Source organism: Lactuca virosa, chromosome 5 (genome assembly GCF_052849685.1).
Source record: "Lactuca virosa cultivar CGN04683 chromosome 5, Lactuca_virosa_CGN04683_v6, whole genome shotgun sequence".
Classification (NCBI taxonomy): domain Eukaryota; kingdom Viridiplantae; phylum Streptophyta; class Magnoliopsida; order Asterales; family Asteraceae; genus Lactuca; species Lactuca virosa.
Window position 1 is genome coordinate 288284689 of NC_136430.1, and position 4907 is coordinate 288289595.

Here is a 4907-nt window from a genome sequence, read left to right on the forward strand (position 1 = left end):
ACACATTTCACACACAATGACGTATGTCCAAGAGGTCATTCATCAAACCAATCATGACTTAGACATATCAAACTTCTGTGTTAATGATCTAACATCATGAGACCGTGATGAAAGTGAAACCCACATTATCGAACTCATTTAAGGAATTGACGGGGAACTATGTTCCAGATTTTCACGAAACATTTGTTTCAGTATCAAATTTCGAAACTCCAAATCATATTCAATTCTTTTGAGTGATCTTGATCAAATAGTCGAAACCCACGATATTTGTTACCCTACAGGATCCAGACAACAATTTTTTTCTTGAATATGATTTCCGGGTGAGTTTCATGAGAATTCTTTGTCACTTCATATAATTTTTCCAAAGCATACTTGTCCCTGACTACACTGGTCATACAGGTAAATTTCTGTCACAATTACTCACCTTATGTTTAGGTTGATATGTAACGAAATTTTTAAGTAACCCACGAAGCCTTGAAAAAGAAGCCCTTCGATACTTCTCTACAAGTATTCGATTGAAATTCACGGGAACATACACAAGCAGTTGATTATCTCTCTTGATAATTAACGAAGCAACCTTTGCCCGAGGTTTAACTGCATTTGTGTCGAAATTTTATTTTTCGACATCACAGATCTCAAATTTTCGTTAGTTTGCCTCTTATCTTATTCTCTTGGCACACTGCACTCACGAAATCCTTGAGGTTCTGAGTATTACCAACTCAGGCTGATGATTTCGACAATCTGGCAAATGACTTCGTCTCTAATCCCAAAGATGAAAGAGCCTAACCTCCATGCCAAAGGTTTTCGATCTTATCCTCTTGGTACTCACGAACAGTTTGATGTGACAGTTTGGCAACGTGGCCCGACTTTCAAGGAACTTTATCTGACATGGCGTGTTTAACGGCTAGTGGTGCAACTTTCAAGGACAGACGTGGCTTTCTCTTTCCAGAAAACGTTTGGAATTCAATAGGGGTTACATATAAAAGGAAATTCTACTCTCCTATTATCATTATGCGATCAAATTCTCAGACGATTAAAAAGCCCTAAAATTCTATGTTCTTCAAGAAGTTCTCAAAAACCCTAATCAATGGCGGCTTATCCAACTTCCACTACTGAAGAAGTTGCATCTCAACCACTGATGAAGATTCAAAGCACCAACTATCAGGTTGAAGGAGATGTGTCACTGTATCCAGAAGAACTTAAGATGCTGATTGTTGCTCTTCAACATTCAGGTCTTGCAACTGTAATGTTCAATGCTTTTGAAGTTCCGATGTCATGGTTGTCAATGGCTGGTTCTACTGCTTCTTACAGCAAAGCCACTGATCTTATCACATTCAATTTGGTGAATGAGAAGCGCATTCGAGTCTCGAAGAAGTTGTTTACTCAAATCTTGGTAATTCCAAATTCCCCTCCATTCTTTAAACCTAATGCTGATCAAGTCATGTTCATGTTTAACGAGATGGGTCATCAACCACCACTCGTTAATATCAGTGATTTCAAGAAATTTAGTCTTCCTTGCATATGGAATTTCCTGTTTGGAATATACCTTCGTTGCTTAACTGGGCGAAGTGTAGGGCTTGATAAGGGAAGAATGGAAGTTTATGCTATGGTAGCAGGGATATACTATGATCTCAATGTTGATTATGCAACTCAGATTTGGAAGGAGTTTATCAAGAGTCTGGAAAACACAAATATGGTAAAAGGAATTTCGTGTGCACGTTACTGGAGTTTTATTCTTCAGTATGTATATGAGAAGGAAAGTATTCCAGTTCCTGCTGATGAGGCTAAGGCAGAATTCACGAAGTATCATTTTCCAAAGACTGTTGCAGATGATTCAGAAGAATTCCCAAATGTAGCTAGAATTCCTGATGGGATGTTGAAGAAAGTTGATCCAGCCAATTCTGTATTGGTGGCATATTTGCAACATGTTAATCCTTCAATTGAAACTGGAATTTTGCTGAAAACAAGTGATGAATGGTCATCCAAGAAGTCGAAGAAGACAAAGAAGGTTTCTGAAGAAGTTGTTGTTCACGAAACTCCTAAGAAACAACCTAAGACCAAGTCTCCTAAGAAGATTGTTACTGAGAAGCCTAAGGGGAAGGTTGTTTCTGAATCTTCGAAGGAATACATCCCTTCAAAATCAGGAGTGTTCAAAAGATTAAGGAATTTCACTTATCAGAAACGAACTTCGTTAAAAGATCAATCTCCTAATATTCGCAAACGACAGCTTAACATCCAAGGAGTAATAGTTAGTGAAATTCCTGCACCCGTTTCTCCATCCTCCAAGAAGCGAAGAGCTGAGGATGTGGCGAAACATATCAGCAAGAAGAGGAAGAAACGAAAGCTGGTGGTTCGTGCAGAGTCATCAGATAGTGAAATCGTTCCAGAATCACCTTTGGGTTCGAATTCACCAAAAGTCTCACAACCACTAATCATCGAAACTGTTTCATTGCCAATGACCACAGTTCCACTTGAAGTTGTTGTCACCAAACCAGTTCTTGAGGAGGTTCCAATTACTCCTATTGTTGCAAACGTATCTGATACGGGTGCACATGTTGTGGTGAGTGTTAATCCTTCAACTCAAGGTATTCCTGAAACCATTTACAGTACCTTTGTATCACTTCCACCATTTATTACCCATGTTTCCACTACTAATCCTTCACCAACTTTCGACCAAGTATTACAACAACCCTTCACTACACTCTTTCCATCACAATCCACTGATCCACCAAAACCAGCTTCTGATGATGAAACAGATGGAGGAGGTTTCGGAGGAACATTTGAAGATTTGGCATTTGATTCTGAAAATGAGAACATTCCTGATCATATGCTCATGTCGGGGAAGCAGTTCAAGATTCTCAATCGCAAACTCAATTCTATTCTTCAATCACAAGCTGATTCTGGTGCAAAGAATTCAGTTTCGGGAATAGAAGTTGATGTCATGTTAAAAGCTATGGAGCTTCGCATGAAGAAGCAATTGGATGATATGGATAAAAATAATGAATTGAGGGTCAAAGCTCAGACGGATTCATTTAATTCTGCTCTCAAAGATCTTCGTTTGACAACAAAAGAATGACATGTTCCTTTTGTTAAAGATGTCAAGACAGTTCGCGAGGATGTGAATCGAAAATTAGAGGAGCTGAAGGTTGAAGTTTCCAAAGAACTGAATGCGCTGAATTCCAATTATTTGACACTCTAGACGAATGTTGACACTATTGCAGCTGCTGTCCGAACATTTGTTGAATGGTATCAATCTTTAACTCCAAAGTTTGATGAAAAGGATAAAGCTGATGCTCAGCAATTCGAAAAGATGAGTGTTCTGCTTGGGGAATTAAAAGAGTTAGTGTCGAAGCCAGCTCCTACTTCATTCTTAACTCCTGAGTTTTTAACTCAGAAGTTACATTCTCTGGATCAATCCATTCAGAAGGTTGTGGCTCCTATTTCGAAATTTGCTCATATGTTACCAACTGGTGCCCCACCTGTTGTCACAGGGGTACAAGGGGGAGAAAAGAAAAATCAAGAAAGCAAACCTTCGAAAGTTATAAAAGTGGTGGAAAAGCCGAAAAAGATTGAGAAGATTGTTACTACTACTGGTGAATTAACGAAAGTTGTATCTACTCAAGTCACAATTCCTATAGTTCCAAAGGTGAATACAACAGAAGCAATCAAGACAACAACAAGACCCATTCTGAAGGGAATTGTTATTGGTCCAACTACTGGAGGAGGAAGTTCAAGTTCTTCTAAACCAAAACCTTCTGAAGGTGATGGAAAAGGGAAGGGGATTTTGATTGAAAAATCGAAAAAGAGAAGAAGGCTGAGATAGAAGCTGAAATGGAGAAACAAAGACATATTCAAAGCATTTTGCGGCTTCGTGAAAATGATCCACCTGGTATGGAGAAGAGAGATCCAAAGAAGTTACATAGTTACGAAAACATTGAAGCCAGAGTGTCATACAATCAAATGTATGCATTCGAGAAGAAACCACGAAGGAGTTATTCTATCGAAAATTTGGATATGAATCAACTCGACTTTCCTGTTAACGAAATGATGTTCATCACTGCTCAGTATAAGGTGATAGAGAAGTTGAAGAATGAAGATGACTTTATTCATATGAAACTTAGGTTTCATGCTGTTTTGGGAAAGGATCAAGAAGACGTGTGGTCACTCATCAAGATCAAAAGGGTGTTGAGTATCACGAAAGATGTAATGTTTGAGAACATGATACAGGACTTTCGTTATCATGTTTTTAGAGCAAACAATATCTCATGTGAGTTCACGATAACAGACTTCCCACTCATGAACTTGAATGATCTTATTCAAGTTGCTTTAATTCTGAAAGACATGAATGCTTCTCAACTTCAAGGAACTGATAAGGAAATTTTAAGACTAGGTCTTGGTCATATCAAAATTTTCATAGACAATTATTATGATTGTCTAGCCTTGACAGATGTTGAATTGTCAACGGCTCTTGGGAAGGAAGTAAAAGTTGCTATGGAATTATCGAAGACTCAAGCAGAACTGAAGAAATATGCTGATGGGGAGATTTTTTTGAAGCCCTTTGGATTAGTCTTTGTTGGGAAAGACAAGAATGGCAAAGCTAAGAGGTTTTTGTTCCATGCCTCAGAGATAGAAAGATATATCACTTCACAATATACGAACTTCATTGTTCGTATGAATAGCTGCAAGAAGAACAATGATGGTGATAAGGTGGAGTTAAGGAAGGTGATGAATTGGTACTCAGAGATACGAAGGATGATGCATTTTGCTGCACAGATTCTCACGAATTGATAAGTTCGACATTATTACAAAGGGGGAGATTGTAGAGTCGAATTATGTTGTAATATGTCGAAGTCTGTGTAATTGTCTTTTTCGTATGTTCATTATGTATTTACTAAAGCATCTGTTTT